Source organism: Armigeres subalbatus, chromosome 1, assembly GCF_024139115.2.
Source record: "Armigeres subalbatus isolate Guangzhou_Male chromosome 1, GZ_Asu_2, whole genome shotgun sequence".
NCBI classification, from domain to species: domain Eukaryota; kingdom Metazoa; phylum Arthropoda; class Insecta; order Diptera; family Culicidae; genus Armigeres; species Armigeres subalbatus.
The window spans coordinates 216,348,463-216,372,098 of NC_085139.1; the positions used below are offsets into that span (position 1 = coordinate 216,348,463).

Below are 23,636 nucleotides of genomic sequence, written 5' to 3' on the forward strand. Positions count from 1 at the left end.
GGTCACGTTTGGGGAAAAGCCATCAGATTCCGAGTACCAACCTCCACCGCGGTTAGCTATCTTTGTTTTCGTACGAGTCGCCTGAATAATATGCAATTAATTGTAATCAAGTTTGGTCTTTCACCGTCATTAAAAATATTCAAGTGGACGTGACTACACTCGATCTGACTGTAGTAATTCTACAATTACATAGATGGTACTTAACCCTTTATATTTCATTCATTGATATTCGGGATCTAAAGATTCTGATGTCACAGGTCCTAGGTGATCAGTAAAGGCTCATAGAGTCCATGCTATGCTTCACGAATAAAATATGTCTAAATCAGATATTCGAGGTTCTCAAGCTCTGGAGTTCAGGCCAAAGGTCTACCAAGTCAATTAACCTTTACAAATACGACATCAGCCAATCATGGCAATGGATCAAATAGCCCATTCGTATGAAATTCGAATCAATTGTAAACCAGATGTTCTAGCTATTCCAAATCGTTCTGGAGTTTATCAATTGGACTATCAAGTCAATTCCCTGGTACAAAACGACATCAACTCGTCGCGGCATGCGAAGAGCCCATGCGCATGAATTTCTAATCAAATATGTACATCCAGATATTCTAGGATCCCCAAATCGTTTTATAGTTCAGCCCAATTGGTCTTCCAAGAATTACGTCTGATACAAGAACGGTATGAGCCTATCATGGTCATGCGGGTTCAAGAGCCCTGCGTATGCTTCGAATCAAATATAGCAAACCAGATGTTCTAGGTTTGTCGAATTTTGTGATTATGCATCCCTGACGATTCAGTGTTCTATATTTATTTATTCAGACTAAGGCCGAAGTGGCCTGTGCGGATATAAGAGTCTTCCATTCGGCTCGGTCCATGACTACACGTCGCCAACCACGCAGTTCAGAGGGTCCGCAAGTCATCTTCCTCTGATCGATCCACCTTGCCCGCTGTGCACCTCGCCTTCTTGTGCCCGTCGGATCGTTGTCGAGAACCATTTTCACCGGGTTACGTCTGACATTCTGGCTACGTGCCCCCCACCGCAGTCGTCCGTTTTCGCAGTGTGAACGATGGAGTTATCGCAGCAGCTCATTCAACTCGTGGTCTATTCGCTCCTTCACGTACCTCCTTCCACAAACATCGTCCAGGTCTGGTGTCCGTAGGAGAACTACCGGTCTAATAAGCGTTTATAGATTGTCAGTTTGGTACGGCGGCGAACTCTATTCGATCGGAGCGTCTTGCGGAGTCCAAAGTATGTACGATTTCCAGCCACTATGCGTCTCCGAATTTCTCTCCTGGTATCATTTTCAGAGTCACCAGTGGGCCCAAGTCTCATCAACCAATCGATTTGTCACCACCGACGCAAACTCGAGGTGGGTGGCTCACATGTCTTTCTCTGAACTTCTTCCTTTGCACTCTTTCTCTCGACGTGTTGATGGCTAGTCCGATCCGCTTAGCTTCCTCTTCAGTCTGATGTAGGCTTCCCATCTTCTCAAAGTCACGTGCCATAATATTCATGTCTGGCGGAGCCAAATAGCTGGACGGACTTATTGAAAACACCTGGTCCGTGATAGAGCGCCTCCCAAAAACGCGCCTGGTACTGCCCCATGAACTCTCTTGCAATTGGTGCTATCGTCGGCATAACATTTGGGAGAGTACCTTTTAGATTCAGCAATGTGATTGTGCTAAGGACCAGTTGTTGCAATACCAGAAAGAAGGCATTCAGAGGATTCAAAATAAAATTCGAAAATGACTTAGTTTTGCTGCGTATAGTACCAATGAACTTCATAGAATTTCTAATATTGAGACATTGCAACAAATGTCCAACAAAATAATTTCCAATTTAGATAAAAAATCGTTGCAATCTTCTATTGCAACGATTAGCTCCTTGTACCCTTAGTATAAAATTAGGTTAAGTTTAGTTTAATGAAAACATTGTAATTCCTACATGGTTCAATTCAACCAGAGGAAAATTTAACTGCCAGAGGCAATTGAAATGTATTAATAACTAAATATAACATAGCAAATAAGGATGATAGTGTTAAGAAAACACGAACACCTAGTCTAAGAGATGAATGCATGTATTAGATAATTAGCAACAAAATTAGTTAAAAAAAAAAAAAGCAATGTGATTGTGCAGTAGTTATCAATCCAGCTTATCGCCCTTTGAAGCAATGTAACTGAACGAAGCATTGATAGGCCCGCCCGCATATTTGCGAACTGTACATGGCTGTTTTCTTTACCTTTGGTTATTCTAAAGTTGATGATCTGGCCACCATTATCCTCATGCATCTTATCTCATTGAACGGCCACCACCCGAGCACGCGCCTTCACATATCGTCCCTCACTATGAAAGCTGTTACCAGCTCATGTGTATTGCCGCAGCTCTGTTAGATGGTATGATTAACTCTAAATATTCGCACCATTGATCCCTTCCAACAAACCTCCTGCAGCGCAACAATGCTAAATCCATGGGTCGGGTCCGCGACGTTAGGCATAAGTGCGTTAGGCATAATGTACGTTAGGCATAATGGACGTTTGGCATAATTCTTGCCTTCTTTATGTCGCGGACCGTTCTTTGGGTCATTTTGGCCTAACGTCCATTATACCAAACGTACTTATGCCTAACGTCTTTATGCCTAACGTACTTATGCCTACCGGGGTATACCCAAATCCATGGTCCTTAACTAAATCAGTGAGTATGCGTGTTCTGATGATTTTGAGAGATTTGCAATTCCACTGACCAAGCTAACAAACGTTAGTCTCATGTCGGATCTTTCATTTTATTTTAAATAAAACACTATATCACAAATAATAATTCAATTTCACTTTAATATTATTTTTATTTTTTTATTTTACATATTTTATATTCAATAATTGCACACATCCTTTCTCAGCATCATTCGTCACAAACTGAAGCCGCGTCACTATCCGTCACGCAAGTTGAGTTCATTTGGCCAATTACTCTCCACTCTCCGCCCAATTAAAGCATATCGTTTGTACCCGAAGCATCAGTTCGCTGTTCTGTTTTCGTTGCACGCTAAGGATTTTGTAATTATATATCGCTATCAACAACAATTCATTGCAAATGAACATTCCTATTCAAATGGTATTATCATGACTTTTATATATTTTATTATATTATTCTCTACAGTCTCTTTTGGATACTGTGCCTTCATCGATTGTTCATATTACCTTGTTGAATGTTTGTTGCTTGCTTTCTTAAGGTGACTTTGGGAGGTACCAAACACCGTGTTATTTTTCCTATCTTTCGTCTCTTTTCTAGCATTATCACCGCAACTTTGGAGCGGCGTATTTCGGTTTTCAGTTGTTTGATGTAACTGTAAATGTATCAGCATGTAGATTGCGAGTAAGCACGCGCCGGTGATACTTTTTCAAAATCATATTTGTTATAGAAAAAAAGTTAAGCATTCAATGATGAAAATGATGACGATTTGATGATTGTTAGTGCTTCCTTGAGGCAGTGACCTTAAGGCTCGATTGCAACAATTCTCAAAGAGATGCTGCATGAAGGCGGGAATGGATCTGTAAATGCGTACCGAACAGAAAAAAACAGTGGGTAATGTTCAGTGATAACCGCTATGTGGACGGTGGACTTGACTTGACCATGCCTTTAAGATACATAATATGTCCAAATTTCTCACATCAACTATTTTGGATAAATAATCGACGTTGCAACCTTCCTTCTGCCAAGCTCCCGTATGAAGGGGGGAGGAAGAATATCAGTGTGGAAGCTGATATATCTTCACTGGCAAAAGGAAGGTGGTTTGACTTTTACTCATATGCCATCGCGTGCGGAAGGATTTTCTATCGACCAGTAATGTCTCCGAATTTCTAATATGACATCAGCATTTAGTCGAATAGTGATTTCCACACTGATATTCTTCCTCCCTTCATACGGGAGCTTGGCAGAAGGAAGGTCGTGATATGTGCCATCACAAATATTGCCCTCCGCTCGCTTCCACATCGACTTCTATAAAACATTCTGCATGCCTGCCGTATACTAACGGAACTATAAAAACGATACTTTAGCCTCTTATTATATCATGAACATGAACGTCTAAGTTTGGAAGATGATATTAGCATTTACATATCGTAGTTTATTAATGTTTGAGCTGTTATCGGTGGTTTTTATCCAAATAAGATTATGTGAAAGATTTGAACATCTTATGAATCTTTAAAGCAGCATGGTTAAGTGGAGTCCTTCGTCCACTTCGCGGTTAAGTCAGAAAATTACCCACTGTTAGTTCTAACGCTATTTATGAAAATCACGCATAAAATTTTATCTCTAGAATATTGGATTTGGCACCCAAGCACAATTTCAGGGTTGTTACGACTAAGCGGATTTCGCGGATTTTGCAGTTTATGGATTCGGCGCGGATTTACATAACGAAAACCCTGTTTGAATTCCATGGTTACACTCTTGAGCATTGATTAAACAAATGTTATGAGGAGAGGGCGCCTGACTTCCATTCAAAACATGTCTGTTGGGCGACATGAACACCTGGCTTTTAAGTGGTTCCGCAGAAATTGTTTTTGATGTTGATTTTGAAAAAAAAATTGTTAAAAATTTTGAAAATGTTTTCCCGGGAGAGTTTTTGCAGAGATTCCTGAGAAATTTGCCAAGAATTCACGTTGCGATTTCCTTCGAAGTTTATTTAGCTATGATCACAAGAATTTCTGTGAAAATCCTGAAAATTTAAATAAACAAATTTTTCGGAAGTTTTTCAGCAAGAAGTCACCAACCAATTTCTGTTAGAATTTCCCAAGCGATTTCTGTAGAATTAATTAGGGTGTCCACACAGTTTCCGAAAATTTCCTGCATGTTGTTTTTGAGGAATTCGCAAAAATTATGAAAAATGAAATTCTGCATAAATTTCCGGGGAACCTTTTGCAAGAATGGAGAAATTTCAACAGATGTTCTTGAAGAAACACCCGCAGACAATTTTGGAGCGACTTCTTCAGAAATTCCAAGAAGGACCATCTAGATGTTTCGCAGTTTGTCTGCGCTCAAAACTCTCGACGGTGATCAACACGTGCGTCGGAGTCGTCCGCCGCGGCTAAACATTGGGCGTCTACAAGACGGTAGACTAGTCCAAGACTACGCGCAGCAGCTAGAAGTGCCACTTAACGGAAGAGCAGCTAGGCGCAGCATCTCTGAAGATGGCTGAGAGATATTCGATCCGACTATTGAAGCACTGCAACCGCTGCACTAGGCACGGTGGCTCCGGATCAGAGAAACGACTGGTATGACGGCGGAGGGGAGCAGTTAGTGGAGGAGAAGAATGCAGCATGGGCGAGATTGCTGCAACACCGCACGAGGGCGAACGAGGTAACGATACAAACGGGCGCGGAACAGACAAAACTCGATTTTCCGGAGGAGGAGCGCCAGCAGGAAGATCGAGACCGTGAAGAGACGGAGGAACTGTACCGCGTTAATAACGCACGAAAGTTCTATGAGAAGTTGAACCGATCACGTAAGGGCCACGTGCCACAGCTCGATATGTGTAAGGAAATAAACGGGAACCTTCTTACAAACGAGCGTGAGGTGATCCAAAGGTGGCGGCAGCACAACAGCGGCAGGACAACGGTGGCGGTATGTGTAATGAACCTGGGAGCACGCGCGCAGGACATGCGACTTCTGGCTCCGAATTCTGAGGAAATCCAGGAGGAGATCGGCCGGCTGAAAACAACAAAGCCCCTGGAGTTGACCAACTACCAGGAGAGCTGTTTAGACACGGTGGTGAGGCACTGGCTAGAGCGCTGCACTCGGTGATTACCAAGGTTTGGGAGGGTGAGGTTCTGCCGCAGGAGTGGATGGAAGGTGTCGTGTGTCCCATCTACAAAAAGGGCGATAAGCTGGATTGTAGCAACTACCACGCAATCACATTGCTGAACGCCGCCTACAAGGTACTCTCCCAAATTTTATGCCACCGACTAACACCAATTGCAAGAGAGTTCGTGGGGCAGTACCAGGCAGGATTTATGAGTGAACGCTCTACCACAGACCAGGTGTTCGCATTACGTCAGGTATTGCAGAAATGCCACGAATACCGCCCACACATCATCTATTTATCGACTTCAAAGCCGCATATGATACAATCGATCGGGACCAGCTATGGCAGGTAATGCACGAAAACGGATTTCCGGATAAACTGATACGGTTGATCAAGGCGACGATGGATCGGGTGATGTGCGTAGTTCGAGTTTCAGGGGCATTCTCGAGTCCCTTCGAAACCCGTAGAGGGTTACGGCAAGGTGATGGTCTTTCGTGTCTGCTATTCAACTAAGCATATGCGGTATTTCGAAAAATTTCGTTTTAGGGCATTCGAAACGAAATTTCGCGGAATTCCGCGGAATTTGAGTATGGCGAAATCTGTTTTTCTGATTTCGTTCCGTATCGTTAAATTTCAAAATTTCTGGCTGAAAATCTTTCTTTAACGAAATTAAACGGAATTTCGCGGAAATTCGAAATTAATTTTTAATTATTCCAATTTCCATTAAATAAAAATAATTCGGCTGCGCCGCTGAATAAAGCCATTCAAATTCCACTCAATATTTTATACATATAAATTCTTTCACTAAATCTCACTACGTAATACAATTCTGTATCTTCAACAGAAACGCACTTAGCTTTCAATTTGTTAATTTAAATAATATTGTTCAGTGCAGTAACATAATTTGTAGATCTCATCGTTTGGTATGCTATATTTTTATTTATTAACTGATTTGTGTATGAAATATGTAATATATTATGAGGCGCTTGTTCGATTTCTGTTCTTCTAGTAGAAACTCTTCGATAAGCGAAATAATCCTCACTGGACTACTGAGTATTGTCCGTTTTCCGTTGTCTTTTGAAAAGTATTCAGTTTCAGTATTCAATGATTGTTTACATTGTTTGAAAGCAATGAAATGGAGATGGTGACGTTTCAGAAGTTTTCCTGATTTAGCAGATTGTTAGATATTTGAAGATTTAAGAATGCTCCAGATTCTTGAACTGATTCATATCTTTCCGATTGAGATCATTGTCATGACCTAAACTTCTACCTTCAGATATTTTTGATTCCGTACATTATGGAAATCTATAATTTTCTCACATTTTCTAGATCCTTTCAGATCCAGACAATTGATATTTAGGTCGAAAAGGTCTGCGTTCGAGTTGTTGGTATAAAATGAGTAATGGCCAAAATACTATTTTTGTACAAAAGCGCGTAAATAGTCCAGCCATTTTTTTTGCACGTATTCTCAACCAACAAGTTGCATTCAAATGGAAATCCTGTCTTATCATTTCATATTGAAAGTAGGGCTGGATTGGACTATGGACTCAAAAAGTTATGGCAAAATACTATTTTTTATAATACACCAGAAAGTCACCGTGGATTATTCAGGGTTTTTTTTCTAAATGATTTTTGATTATAACGATACTCGCCGCTGCAAGTAAAATAAAACATAGGTTTTTTTAATTGCAGATGGTGATTCGATTATCCAGAGGATTTGATAATCCGGAGTGAAAATAAAATCGATAATCCGGATAATCGAGCCCGACCTGTATTTGGAAGATTTGTGTCAAATTAATTAGATTACACTGGCGATCACCTTTTCAGAGCTACCGACTGAAAAGTAACAAGGCAGTCTCAATTGAATTGTTATATCATGTCCTAGCTTAGCTTTCATTTTATTGCTAAAATCAGCAAATAACCATATTTTTTTTACGGAAATTTGTTCTTTATTTTGCTGAGCTGCAGAAATAATGGCTTTACAGATTCATCATGGAATTCGGAACGTTTCCGGGGCACCGGGAAATGCGAGGCAAGTAAACTGTTTCACATAATCCGGGACGTTTAGCCACTGTAAGCATATGCCTATATGCAGATAGCTTGAAAGTGTTGCTAGAGTCAGCGCATCCCACGCACCAAAGAATTTGTGAAAAAGTCATGGAACAAAAAAGGTTTTCATCTAGCAGTCACGATTTTCGTTTATCTTCCAAGGCTAACTCCATAAAAAAAAGTGATGGATGAAAAATACCCCTCATCATAAAAAAACTCACAACGTAAAAAAATTACTTTAAATTTAAAAATTAATATTTCCAACAGACCTTAGTAAAAAATTTGAAAAAGTCGAGTTTTGTATTGCAATCAACTGCTTAGATCTGTTGAAAAGACCATTTTGGAAAATTTTACAGATTCAATAAATCTTCATGAATTTGGTCGAAAATTTACCTGGAGACTTTATTTAAAATGTTAAGTGAAATGGAGGGGTGGCACTTTGAATCTGTAATACTTTTCAAAATGGTGAACAGATCTAATCAATATGAAATCTGTTGGAAATATTGAGCGATATTAAGCGATGAATATTCTCACGTTGTTTATGGTGAGGGGCATACTTTTGAAAAATGGTGAATAGATCCAAAGTGATCTGTGATCTGATTTTGTAAAATTAAGCCAGCCCTATGGCATTTGGGTAACAATTATGTAGAATGAAATCAGTAGTGATTCAATTTCATTTCAAATGTTCGATCACTATTCTACTTTGAATCTGAATAAAATAGAACGAACTCGCTGGTTTCTCCAACACACATATTAAATTTTTTATTTAATGAAATCATTTTGTTGCTGCCAAGAAAGGTGCCGTAATTCCAAAGTGGATTGATCCGTGAATAAAATGACGCATTCAAACACCAAAACAAATAATTTTCTGAATTTTTAATGTTGTCGCATCAACATTTTATTTTAGAGAAAAAAATTCTACAACCTGACTCTAAAACTATTAAACAAAATTATTTTCCCCGGAATTTTTTTATTCGATTTTTGTATTACTTGTATAATGCTAAAAAAACTGTTTAATAAAAATTTCGCGGAAAGAAACTAAATTTCGTTTCGTTTCGTAAAATTTCGAATCAAATGGACCCCGATTTCGTTTCATTTCGAAGTTTCGGAAGAAAATTTGTATTTCGTTTCGTTTCGTTCCGATCCAAGAGTAGCATTTCTAATTTCGTTTCGTTTCGTTTCGTCAGGAAAAATTGTGTTATCGCATACCCTTATATTAAACATCGCTTTGGAGGGAGTAATACGAAGGGCAGGGATTGACACGAGTGGTACGATTTTCACGAAGTCCGTCCAGTTATTTGGCTTCGCCGACGACATTGATATCATGGCACGTAACTTTGAGAGGATGGAGGAAGCCTACATCAGACTGAAAAGCGAAGCTAAACGGATTGGACTAGTCATCAACACGTCGAAGACGAAGTACATGATAGGAAGAGGCTCAAGAGAGGTCAATGTGAGCCACCCACCACGAGTTTCTATCGGTGGTGACGAAATCGAGGTGGTTGAAGAATTCGTGTACTTGGGCTCACTGGTGACCGCCGATAACGATACCAGCAGAGAAATTCGGAGACGCATAGTGGCTGGAAATCGTACGTACTTTGACCTGCAAGACGCTCCGATCGAATAGAGTTCGCCGCCGTACCAAACTGACTATCTACAAAACGCTTATAAGACCGGTAGTTCTCTACGGACACGAGACCTGGACGATGCTCGTGGAGGACCAACGCGCACTGGGAGTTTTCGAAAGGAAAGTGTTGCGTACCATCTATGGTGGGGGTGCAGATGGCGTACGGTACGTGGAGGAGGCGAATGAACCACGAGTTGCACCAGCTGTTGGGAGAACCATCCATCGTTCACACCGCGAAAATCGGAAGACTGCGGTGGGCCGGGCACGTAGCCAGAATGTCGGACAGTAATCCGGTGAAAATGGTTCTCGACAACGATCCGACGGGAACAAGAAGGCGAGGTGCACAGCGGGCAAGGTGGATCGATCAGGTGGAGGACGACTTGCGGACCCTCCGCAGACTGCGTGGTTGGCGAAGTGCAGCCTTGAACCGAGCTGAATGGAGAACTCTTTTATGTGCAGCACAGGCCACTCCGGCCTTAGTCTGATGATAAATAAACCATCTAGATGAGTTGTTATATCAACTGCTTTTCCTTAATCCTATTTTCAATTTTTTACAAACATGTGTAACGTTGAAGTTAAAACATATACTTAAAATCAGTAATATTATAAAAACGAACTCGAAAAAAGACGTTTACTAAATTGTTGTAATGTTCAGCGTAATATTTAACATTGATATTTAACGTGTATTTGCTTAGAATTTAGTTTTGGGTCGCGCGGATTTGGCGCAAAATGGATTTTTATGTCGCGCGGAAATGGAGTGGTTTTGATTTTAGTCGGCGGGGATTTGGGCGGAAAATATTTCAGGATCTCCATAACAACCCTGCAATTTCTATCCCGAAGGGAAATTGAAAGCTTTGATATTGATCTCTATCATTGGCTCTCTGAAGAATCGTTTGTTTTTTTGACATACATGCTGCATCATGTGGCTTTTCTTCAGCCTGTCTCGGCTCGTCACCGATGCCGGCCGGTCTCGGCTCGACTCTGCTGCTGCTGCCGGTATCTGCTCAGCATTGCTGCTTTGTCGGGTCTGTAGGGTGGACTGCTGCTGTACTGGCCAGGTTTCGGCTGATGATGGTGGCTTCGATGACTTCATTCCCTGCTAAAAGGTGTGAGTGCCAATGATGCGGTTGCTTCGCTTGTCCCGGTCAGAATGAAAGGAAAAAATCGCGTTGCGCTATTTTATGGCTTCTCGGCAGACCCAGCGGCTGCTCATTCGCTGGTGTCTGCACCAATCAGAACGTGATAATGGAATGATGCAAGAATTATGCGGTACCCATATTTATAGGTTCCTTGATCTCAATGTTTTTTATTGAATACAGTTTCATGCCTATTGAAACAAGTTTTTCGGCTCTTATCAAGCATGGACATGGAAGGCATACTTGAAATCTGTCCATTGAGGGCTTACTGCAGAAATTCGTCCACTGAGACGAACGCTATTAACGTTTAAAATCTTTCAACACAGCGTAACGCGGTCGATTTGAATATTTTGGAATGACACCCGGTATAGTAAAGAGACGTAAGTCCTACGTCAAAAAGAGCAGAGAGCCTGGCAAACAGAGCTGCTTTAGAAGAAGAAGGGAGCCAGAAGACATCTTCTTCTTCTTCTTATTGGCATTACATCCCCACACTGGGACAGAGCCTCCTCGCAGCTTAGTGTTCATTAAGCACTAAGTACCACAGTTATTAACTGCGAAATCGAGCTGGTGTCGGCACTATGGTCGCCCAAAGCAACAGTTCGAGTGTTTGCTGGATAAAGTTAACAGCACTTGTCATAAGACGAGTTTTAATTCCACTCGACTTAGTCGAAATACGTATCTGTCATGGTACAATTAAGTGGTGGAATTAAATGTAATTGTACAAACCCGTCTTATGACAAGTGAAGACATTCCACTAAAAAGCTCAACATAATTTTCTTAAAGTCAACAGGTTGGACCTCTCTTTGCCGGACAACCTCCGGAGATTTGTCCCTTTCAGGAATAAGATGAAAACTTTATAACCCCCTAGGCTATGCTCAGTGGAAAAGGGGATCTTCAGGGTCGGAAGAAGGGGAATCGACACAACAAACTCAACGTCACTCGATGATCCACCTCTATTGGGAACTCACTTTAAGGTGCAACATATCCATCAGCATAACTCGGATGGGTGAAACTCACAAGCCACTTCTTATGATTGAACCACTCAAAGGCCACACGGCGAACAAAATTCTAATAGGACCGTTAGGGAGTGAGGCATGGTGACCCCTTTCTGGGTCCGGGATAAAACGGGACAAACCAGACTAATAGTGAAACTTTCAATACACTGAAATTGTACTAAAGCGATCGAATTCATGCACATACGTATAATTACAAACTTTACATTTTTCTAATTTTGGCCATTTCTTACTAGCTATGTGACGTCACAGTTTCTACTTGCGGTTGTTAGGTCTAGGTTTTGGTGGTACGTGATGGTGGTAGCAGACGATGGTGACGGTTTCGGGCCATGGGTCCGGAATTCGAGGTCGGACGGTAGGACACTATCTGAGCGCCTGCGACGAAACGGATGACACAGCGTCTTGTTGTGAGAACCCCAGGGTGCTCGCGAATACTCAGGACCCTTCCCGAGGCTGGCGAATTATTGCGGGGGCAGACCGGCTTGGCCTCGATATTGCCGCTGGACTTTCTATCCACTCCGCACTTCTGATCCGAGCTCAAGATGGCGACCTCGTATCGTTAATTTTCCGTCCCTTTCTCGCCTTTCGTCACTGCGCTATTATAATGTGCTGTCCGTTGTTTGCCCGACCGCGATGGCGTCGCAGACAATAGCTGGACCGAAATATAAAAGAAAAAGGTCCTGTCTTGGACCTACCCGCCATATTAGATTTAGACCACGTTTTTTTCGTAGAACACAAGCGCACTTAAAACGACTAGTATATCTTCGACTTCATACGGCATATTGAAAATTTACCTTTTTCTATTCGATCTTCAGTGTACTTAGTTACACGCCACGGGGGGAACTAGCATTGAAACACCACCCTAGCTTTAAGATACAATAGGCTTTAGATTTCTTTGGTATCTATCGTTTTTTTTTCACTGCTAACCACTTGTATATAATAGTTAGATCACTACTAATACTATTTATAGCGTAATTAGCTATTTAATGCCACTAGGCCTAAGAAAGAACAATACAGATATATTAAAAAAAATCAAGTCTGAAAACGCACTTTTGCGAACTTTGATTTTACTCACGTCGCGCACTTACTGCTCTCTAGCACGTTCCGAGCAGAATTAATTTCACCGTGCTAGCATGCCGAGTACGACCTTAATACATTCTCATAAGAATCCGACCAAACCCGAGTTTGACGAATTTTCTATACGTGCTACGTGAGTTCTACCGCCCCTTTTCCGGCCCTGGATGTTGCACGGAAGCTTGGCTGAACTTTTGCCACAGTTGTTCTAACCGCTGTCAGCAAATCTATCGAAACGAGAGTGAGTGTGTCGTAGAAATAGGGAGAGGCAGTGGGAGAATGGGAGATCGCTCATTTCTTCCCTTGAGCATTGCCCAGAGTCGCATCAAGTACTTATAGAAAATTATTTGTGACCGAGTCACAAACCTAAATTATGTAGCCGTCGGTTACAACTTGCTGCCACCTGGAGGCCATCGATCTAAGACAGCACATCATAAACTAATTGAATGGTAGATTGCTTAGCTGCTGGATAGGGAAAAGTGGAAGTGGGTCCACTATCAGAGGGGTCAAGAAGAAACGACGGGGCGTACGCTGACGGATTTCTTGTTGGACATTGTAGCGATGGCCTGCGAAACCAACGTAGATGTGAAGTTCAACTCATCGAATCATCCATTACTAGTTTCTCAAGCCATGAAACGACGAGCTGTGGAAAGGGGAGGTCTGTATCTCCACAGTTATGCCAGCAGTTCAATTGTCGACACTCACAAGCAACTGCTGAGACACTATGTGTTGGAAGAATCGATACTGGCGAATCAGCAGGAAACAACGGAAGAGAGACGTGCTTGGAGAATACTGAAAAGTACAATGAGACGAGTCGGCAATCGCTACGAAGTATAAAGCAGGTGAAGAACACACTCGAAAAAAACCAGCGCTTCATGAAAACGTATGCAGGCAACTAGAAGAGTACCGGCAGAAAATGTACGCACATGTCGCTACCGGCGAAGAACTGGAAGGTTCCTCTTCGGACCAGGTTTGCTAGGTTTGCAGCCAACATCTCAAAGTAAAATTTATGGTAGTATTTGTGTTATTTACCCACATCTGATTTGAATCCCATTTGGGATCCAGAAATGTGGGGACCAGTCGCGCAATGTTGGCAGCAAAACAAGCCCAAAGTACTTTCCTCCTTTTCTCCAGTCACACGCGATAACGCGGAAGTTGATATAGCACTACCAAAAGGAGTTCGAACTCGGCAATTCAGAAACTGTGTGCAATGCGATGAGGCACCAGTTTCAATGTGTCCAATAGGCATATGCGCATCACATAAACCTAATTTTCTTGAATACGAGATGTTCAAGATACTCCAAAACGTTTGCAAGTTCATCTCAAAGTATCTACCAGATAAAACCAGTCTTTTGCAATGTTCTCATCGTCGGCATATGTCCGATCCGGTTCAATATGCGCAAAATGTATTTTTTTGTAATACTAAGTGTTCATGGTAATCGGGGGCAGCAAGGACTATGTCCAAGGGCTTGACGATCCCTCCCCAGGCCATTTACGAGTTGTGGCGCCTGCCTAGGATGTGGTGGGGTTTGACAGTGGGCCCTGTTAGATTCCTATAAAAAGCGGCAAGTAGGTCCCACCAAAGCGACCGTGTACCGCTCAAAGCGCACAAGGCCAAGTCCTGGTGTTAGGTGGGACGCTAAACAGCCCTGACACTACGGCCCTCTGACGAGAGGAGGTTTACGCAGGCCCAATAAGCCGCCTTTAGAAACAACTCTTACGAACAACATAGAAGATAATACTCTCGACTCGATACAATCGGCAACGACCTAGGCGACGAATAAAGGATCACGATTGGAAGCTTGGAATATGGAACTGCAAGTCGCTGCTTCGCAGGTTGCGACAGGATAATCTACGATGAATTACATCCCCGCAACTTCGACGTCGTAGCGCTGCATGAAATCTGCTAGACAGGACAGAAAGTGAGGGAAAGCGGGCATCGAGCGGCTACCTTCTATCAAAGCTGTGGCACCACCAACGAGCTGGATACCGGCTTCATAGTGCTGGGAAAGATGCGCCATCGTGTGATTGGATGGCAGCCAATTAACGCAAGGATGTGCAAGCTGAGGATGAACGGCCGCTTCTTCAACTTTCGCATCATCAACGTGCACTGCCCACACGAAGGGAGACCCGACGACGAGAAAGAAGCGTTTTACGCACAGACATACGATGGATGCCCACTGCGAGACTTCAAAATCGTCATCGGTGACATGAACGCTCAGGTAGGAAGGAAGGAAATGTATAGACCAGTCATCGGATCGGATAGTCTGCATACCGTATCGAACGACAAAATGGCCAACGATGCATAAACTTTGCAGCCTCCCGCGGAATGGTAGTCCGAAGTACTTTCTTCCCCGCAAGAATATCCACAAGACCATGGAAATCACCTAACCAAGAAACGGAAAACCAAATCGACCACGTTCTAATCGACGGTAAATTCTTCTCCGGCATCACGAACGTCCGCACTTATCGCAGTGTGAATATTGAATCCGACACTACCTCGTTGCAGTATGCCTGCGCTTAAAACTCTCGACGGTGTACAACACGCGTTGAAGTCGGACGCCGCGGCTTAGCATTGGGCGGCTACAAGACGGCAGACTAGCTCAAGAATACGCGCAGCAGCTGGAAGCGACACTCCCAACGGAAGAGCAGCTAGGCGCAGCGTCTCTTGAAGATGGCTGGAGAGATATTCAATCCACTTGGCACGGTGCCCCTGGATCAGAGAAACGATTGGTATGACGTTGAATGTGAGCAGTTAGTGGAAGAGAATAATACAGCATGAGCGAGATTGCTGCAACACCGCACGAGGGCGAACGAGGCACGATATAAACGGGCGCGGAATAGACAAAACTTGATTTTCCGAAGGAAAAAGCGCCAACAGGAAGATCGAGACCGTGAAGAGACGGAGCAACTGTACCACGCTAATAACACACAAAAGTTCTATGAGAAGTTGGACCGTTCACGTAAGGGCCACAGCCTGATTTGTGTAAGGACATAAACGGAAACCTTCTCACGAACGAGCGTGAGGTGATCCAAAGGAAGCGGCAGGAAATCCAAGAGGAGATTGGCCGGATGAAGAACAACAAAGCCCCTGGGGTTGACCAACTATCAGGAGAGCTGTTCAAGCACGGTGGTGAGGCACTAGCCACAACGCTGCACTGGGTCATTACCAAGATTTGGGAGGAGGAAGTTTTGCCCCAGGAGTGGATGGAAGGTGTCGTGTGTCCCATGTACAAAAAGAACGATAAGCTGGATTGTAGCAACTACCGCGCAATCACATTGCTGAACGCCGCCTACAAGGAACTCTCCCAAATTTTATGCCGTCGACTAGCACCAATTGCAAGGGAGTTCGTGGGGCAGCAGGCGGGTTTTATGGGCGAAAGCTCTTCCACGGACCAGGTGTTCGCCAGTCGCTAAGTACTGCAGAAATGCCGCGAATACAACGTGCTCCCACATCATCTATTCATCGAATTCAAAGCCGCATATGATACAATCGATCGGTACCAGCTATGGTAGCTAATGCACGAACACGGATTTCCAGATAAACTGACACGGTTGATCAAAGCGACGATGAATCGGGTGATGTGCATAGTTCGAGTTTCAGGGCATTCTCGAGTCCCTTCGAAACGCGCAGAAGGTTACGACAAGGTGATGGTCTTTCGTGTCTGCTTCAACATCGCTTTGGAAGGGGTAATACGAAGAGCAGGGATTAACACGAGTGGTACAATTTTCAATAAATCCGTCCAGCTATTTGGCTTCGCCGACGACATAGATATTATGGCACGTAACTTTGAGAAGATGGAGGAAGCCTACATCAGACTGAAGAGGGATTCTAAGCGGATCGGACCAGTCATCAACACGTCGAAGACGGAGTACATGATAGTAAGAGGTACAAGAGAAGACACCCACCTCGAGTTTGCATCGGTGGTGTCGAAATCGAGGTGGTAGAAGAATTTTTCTACTTGGGCTCACTGGTGACTGCCGAAAATGATACCAGCAGAGAAATTCGGATATGCATAGTGGCTGGAAATCGTACGTACTTTGGACTCCGCAAGATGCTCCGATCGAATAGAGTTTGCCGCCGTACCAAACTGACAATCTACAAAACGTTTATTAGACCGGTAGTCCTCCACGGACACGAGACCTGGACGATGCTCGTGGAGGACCAACGCGCACTTGGAGTTTTTGAAAAGAAAGTGCTGCGTACCATCTATGGTGGGGTACAGATAGCGGACAGTACATGGAGTTGGCGAATGAACCACGAGTTGCATGAGCTGCTGGGAAAGCCATCCATCGTTCACACCGCGAAAATTGGACGACTGCGGTGGGCTGGGCACGTAGCCAGAATGTCGGACAGTAATCCGGTAAAAATGGTTCTCGACAACGATCCAACAGAAACAAGAAGGCAAGGTGCACAGCGGGCAAGGTGGATCGATCAGGTGGAGGACGATTTGCGGACCCTCCGCAGACTGCGTGGTTGGCGAAGTGCAGTATTGCACAGGCCACTCCGGCCTTAGTCTGGTAATAAATAAATAATCTTGTGAGCTAATAAAACAATCAAGTATCGGTGCTAGTTTTATTGAAATCAGCAAATAGGGTATCGGTCAGTTGAATTCTAAAAGTAAAAACGGTGAAACTACAAATCGCTATTCGATGTGACTTCGAACTACAAATTAGGTTCATCCGTCGTAGAGTAGATCGTAATTTAGTACAGATGAAAGAGAACCAGTTTATTATTCTTATTGTCTTTTAAAAATGAAAATCAACCATATTCCAGCGCCGTTGTTGAGAGCAAATCAGGGTGCACAAAATTAGATTTTCCTGTCAGAAACATCACCAACTGGTGCTTTTCAGACCACTTTCCCTCACCCACTGACACGCTAGTTTGATTTTCCATTTTCCTTCGCAACCAAAAGAAAACTTGGAATCCATCATCATCATCAGCAGCAGCAGCACGATGCCATATAGAGGCGAGGAGCTGTGCGCACTCGCTTATCGTAGCATTTTTGTTTTGCTCGCCTGCTTCGTTCTCGGTTCTCCGCAATCCGCCATGTGCTGCGTGCGCGCTGATGCAGGCCGGGTTTTTGTTGGGATAGCTCAGCTCATGCTGCACAGCCAACCCAACCCAACGAAAGTATCGTATTGCGAGACAATCTGGTCTGGCACACGGGTGGAGCCGTGTGGTGCCCATCAGACCATCACTTCGACTGGGATCGGTTTCTGCCGGGTTTAGAACGGAAGCAACGGAGTGCTGTTCGGAAGCGAGTACCTTTCGAAAGTGATCTAAAAACGAGGCTCTCATCGACACTCCCAATCAGTGTCATATCAAACCAATGAGGGTGAGCCAGTGGCGGAACGCGGGAATTGTTTTGTTTGGTCTTTTGTCGTCGCCTAGGCAGCACGCAGTAGATGACTGTTAGAATAGAATGTAGGATGATGATGGTTGCTTGGTGTCTATCGGTGAGTTTCATTAGAGGTGCTCGACGAAACGAATCCATTCTAATCAATCATCAACGTGAAATGCGAAAAATTTCAATGACAATTGGCACGTAAATGATCCATTTATTGGTTTTCAAAAAAGAACTTTTGAGTCTATTTGCGTTAGATTTAGGAACTTCATTTTATCTTTTCTCCATTACCCTTTTCTTGTCTCTGAAATTTAAACAAACCCCAAAGTGTTAAACACTTTCAACAGCATTCCGTTGTTCCTCTACGATATCCAACAGCAGTTCTACTTTAATCAAACAGTTTGGGAACTCCTTCCCAGTGGGGACTATCGGAAGGATACGGCTGCAGCCGTCCGCTTCCACTCAGGTGAGTGCCCTACGCCGGCCGACCGTTCTTTTTGCACCGAAGCGGTTCCCATCAGCCGAAGGGCCAAGCCTATAGAACAACATGCTGCGCGACGACGACTGCCGTTCCGATCCTGTCCCCGACCTACGATGACGGCACGGTGGTGGTCGCACCGCACGCAGTTCGTTCGGGACCTTTGAAGCGGGCGGTGGCTCTCCAGTCTTACCGGTATAAGGTCGGTCGCGTGATATCATTCTCGGTTGGACGGACGACGACGACGGTGGTGTATCGTCGCGGGATCGATTGGCGCAAACGGTTCTGTCGGTGTCGTTCCGATTCGCCAAGTGGCAATTCGCTGTCTGCGGTTAGTGTGGTAATTTGCAAACTGCATTTTTTTTCGGACGGAAATGGGTTGGCCGTATCTGTGGATAGAACCGTGCGGACGCAAAACTCACCGTTCTTCAGCGATGGATGTTTTCTGTATTACGCAATGGTCGAGGTCGATTGAGCTAGTTGTTTGCTCTTGATTGGTTAGAGTGAGTTCACGAGGGCGATAAATTTTAGCCTGGATTGTGCGATCTGTGGACTGTGAACTTCGAAGTGACGGCGTGCCAAGGCATGTGCCGTTGAGTGGAAATTGGCAACCGATTTGATTGTCCGATAAATGATTGTTCAATAATGAGCATGTGGGTATAGAGGAAGTACTTAGTGTTGTCGTCGACGGGCCCGCAGGCTTTATGTACTCTATTCGATCGAGCAGATTTGGCGAAATTCTATTCTGCGGATGATAAAAATAAGCACAGCAGTTTCGGTTCGTACAAAAAGGGGAACCGGCTTTTGTCCGCCAGTGTATTGTTTGTGTCGTCAATTCCGAAGAAAAGGTGTGGAATGAATCTATCGTATGTGAAATTTCATGTTCGAGGTAGGCAGCCTATGCCATAGTGGAGAGGTGCACAAACAGCGGATGAGTTGGGAGTTGCCTTCAACTAAAATATTGAAATTCAATGCCAACGGTGGAGTTTCGGGTTCTGCTGCAATAGGATTTTGTGGGGAGCTGTGGAAACGATCGGTGGTAAAAGTGTTTGTGTTTGCACAAAAAAGAGTGCCGCGATTGATGGGCAAGTTTTAAAGCCTGCTTTATGTATCGATTTTATCGTGTTGTGAAATTGCAATTCAAATCAAATCAGTTTGACGGTTGTTCTGTCAAGTTTGGTGCAATGTGATTGATAAGGTGATTGATTGTCCAATGATGCATTTTGTGAAAGTTGGTTTTGCTGTCTACATATAATAGCGTAAGTTTCATTTTATCAAAATCAATCTCTATATACCGGAGTTTACGCAAAAAGTTAAGATAGGCAAAGTTTTGTCAAAATTTGAACTGTAATAACTTTGAACAAGATAATTGGATTTTGATAAAATCAGAAGTATCGCACACAGAAACTCTCCTAGTTTTCAGTCTTTATCTTTAATCTAAGACCGGTTCGCGACCACCGGAGTTGTTTCGGGTTTTACCAGGGTATGTGAAAAATGCATTTATCACGTTTATTTTCATCATGATTTATGCTCTCCCCAGACTAAAACTAATTTGCCGACCAATCACATTGGGCTACGCCGGAGATTTGGAGGAAAAATATTTTCATCATGATGATAATATTTTAGGAACAAAGTGTTTTCAGCAATGTCAAAGCTTATTATTAAGACTTTTTTTGAAGTTTGTTGCAATAGGGTGGCTTCACTATATTTTGAGATAAAATTTTTAACTTCTATATTTCTAATTTCAGCATAGTACGAAGTTCTGGAAAGTTATTCCTTATTTAATTTTGAGGCATTTTGCTGAAAAAACCATAGTTGTACGTCGTTTGTATCATTTGTTATGATAATTTTAAGTAACTATGTTAGGGTGACCCTAAAAAATCAATATTTTGATTGTAACTTCTTAGTTTCAATTTTTATCAAAACGACATCTTCTACAAAGTTTTAGAGCATAAAAAAATGCACGTTTTGGTTACATAACCCAGTGAATTCATTGGTGGATTGCAGAGATATCACTGTTTTTCTTGAAAAAATCCATTGTTTTCAAATGCCTGTATTTTTCAATGGGGGAAAAGGGAGATCCATTTCTTCCTGGGTTAGACAGAGGAAGGGCTAAGGATTACTCTGCATATTTTTGGTATTGGGGAATTTGAGGGAATTTAAGGTTTTTCCATCATTTAAAAAAATTGATTTTTGTACTTGGAAATCAAATTCATCTTTTCTAGAAGTGTTATAAATCCGAAAATGCCGCCCAATTTGTCAAAAACGAAATGTTTATAGTAATCATAATTTCAATAATATCAACGCTTATCAACGTGACCGTAAGTTGTTTACATTACTCGTTCAATTGATTTTACTTTAAAATCGCTAGGTGGAACAGAAAATTAGGTTTTTCGAGCGTATTTTTTTATCTAGATAGAAATGACGGCTTTAGGTTTTGTTCTATTATTGTCAGGGGGTTTTTATGACTGATTATGCTCAAATTTGGCTCAAAACATTCTTTGCATATCAAAGAATATTGTGGCTAAATTTCATAAAATTCGGTCGACAAAAACCCCCCTGCCAATAATAGAACAAAACCTGCCAAAGCCGTCTTTTCCCCTATATATTAGGGTGGTTCAAAAATTCGATTTTTCTCCACACCGATCACTCAATTCTGTCCCATGTTTTGAGTGTCCTCCGCGAATTTGAGTGAAAGTTGATAAAAACTTGACTTAGCACGAGCCGTTTCAAATTTGCATGGGAATTAGTATGGGCAAATCGCCATCATACTGATTATGGCGCTTCCGATTACGGTCTATTCAGTAAAGTGGTCACGTTGATAAGCATTGATATTATTGAACATATTTTTTCTACCAATCGGTATATTAAGTGAAGATGCGCGAGAAATATATAAGGAAATTATGATTACTATAAACATTTTGTTTTTGACGAATTGTAATTGTAGTAAAATTCTTCTTTATTGTTTCATTTTCTGTTCTACAATTATTTTTTACATGTACAGTGCTCGGCCGGCTTGGCCCTCCAACTTCAATTTTAAATTTTTATGTTTACATTGTTATTTAAGTGTTAATATGATATATCATGACGGCCTTTAGGAGGCGCTGGTGTGTTTTTTAAATTTGATAACCTAACTACTATGTACACTAATATTTAAGGGTATGCGAAAACACACTTTTCCCCAACGAAACGAAACGAAACGAAATTTAAAATGTCTATGTTGATTCGGATCGAAACGAAACGAAATAAAGATTTCTTTCGAGACTTCGAAACGATACGAAATCAAGGTTGATTTAATTCGAAGTTTTTCGAAACGAAACGAAATTTCATTTTTTTTCCGCGAAATTTTTTTTAAATTGGTTTTACATTATGTACGCAATTCTGATTTCACTTTTTCGAAGTCGAATAACTGTTTTGCGACCAAAAGAGTTACAATAACAATCTGTGATAAATCGCCACATTCTCGCCGTAGATACCATTGGCGATAAGACAATACCCCAGCGTTTGTGCCGCTTCAAAGGAATTCATCGTGGAGCGTGTGCTCCCGAATCTGCTCAATTTTATATCAGTTTTATATCAGTAAGTGAGGGAGATCCCCAGTGGCGGACACATAAGCCATTTATTGAAAATCTCACTAAAAATACGGATTATGTTAACTGGTATACACAAAATATGATCATTAATTTTTTTTTTGCGGCAACGTATTTGATTGATGAATTTTGGTGGAAAATTTTACCTTTCAGAAAAGCGTATCCTAGTACCGGAAACTTTTGCATCATGTTCAAATATAACGAAGTTGCTGTTATATGAGTAGAAACATCATTTAGAATAGCAATATTTTTCGCCTGCTTTGAGTTGTGGATATTGTGTCAATAGAGCTTATTCGACTCTCCAGCTAAATTTATTACTTCCTACTCCGAATTCTCACCTTTTTTTAATGCCATCTTCAAATTTTTGTTCTTCTTATTTCTGTGGCTTCCTGGTACTATAGTGAAAGAAGCAATTAAATTGAAGTAAGTTTAACAAAACTGGTGTAAAATTACTATTTGCTTACATAAGAATCTCACTGTCCGGACAGCTGGGGAACAGCTGCCGGATAGACGAAATTGACTTTGCACCACAATTACATAACATATCTAACAAATCATGATCGTTATTCAAAATATGGCTGATATTGACCATCTCTACATGATTAGAATTCTTCCGATCGAATTTGATCTTGTTGATTCAAACATTCTAAAGAAACGTGTTAAGATGAGTTGGTAGGTTCAGTGAAACTAGCAACACTGTCATGCTGAGGGAATCAGATTGGATTGTAGTTGCGGTGGATACGGTGGTTTGTTAATTGAATTGGAACTAGATTGTAAGTTACTTTTATATATATATATGGTTTAATAATTATTAATGAAAAATAAATTTCAGCTTTGAAGCTGTTGGTAATGGACACTGCTGTCAAAAGAGTTTCAATCAAGCCAAGGAAAACCGCCGCAACATTCTTCAAAGAATCTAACTCTCAACTTGAAAGGAGTCGCCATGGACGAACTGAGAAGGAAGCTCGAGCTGCTGGAGGAGCAAAACAAAGCATGGCGGACTCAACAGTCCGAAAATGAAAAAAGAATCCAGTTGGATTACGAGCGCAAAGTAAAGGAATTAGATGAGTATTACAAGGCTGCTGCAGAGAAAATTGATTTAGAATTTAGTGAACGAAGGGCAGCAATAATAATCAAATATAGTGAGCAAAACATCTGTGAAAAATCGGTGAAGAAAGAACAGCATGTCAGCGATCAAACTATATCACACGGCGATTTCGATAATGCATTACGTTTGCGTGTATCGGAAGAGAAAAACAACGAATCTGAATCGGTAGGACAAGCGCTGCAAAGCAGTAGTGATGCGGCGACGACAATTGTGCGCCGTCCCGATCATCGAACGAGCTCGGATGAATACATCTGTTTGTGCACCACCGCACAGAGTAAGGGTAACACAGAATTCGTTTACGCAGAAGCTAAGAACGATTTTGCGTGCGATTCGAAGCAAAGCGGTTTGTTTGGCGCGCATAAAATTATGAGACAAATTGTGAATCGTTTTGTGAAACGAATACTTTTCGATCCGAGCG

At 42.2% G+C, this 23,636-nt stretch overlaps 1 protein-coding gene across 2 annotated transcripts in view; it reads left to right on the forward strand.

Moving 5' to 3' along the window:
* Positions 1-23,636, forward strand: part of LOC134205769 (uncharacterized) — a 259,278-nt gene that overhangs the window by 200,742 nt on the left and 34,900 nt on the right. Inside the window, exon 1 of one of the 2 annotated variants that reach the window (XR_009978193.1) lies at positions 18,478-19,779. The exons of the other annotated variant lie outside the window; for it this stretch is intronic. The gene's annotated coding sequence lies outside the window, so the exon portion shown is untranslated. Of the gene's footprint in view, positions 1-18,477; positions 19,780-23,636 lie in introns of those variants that run through there. 2 annotated transcript variants of the gene reach the window in all.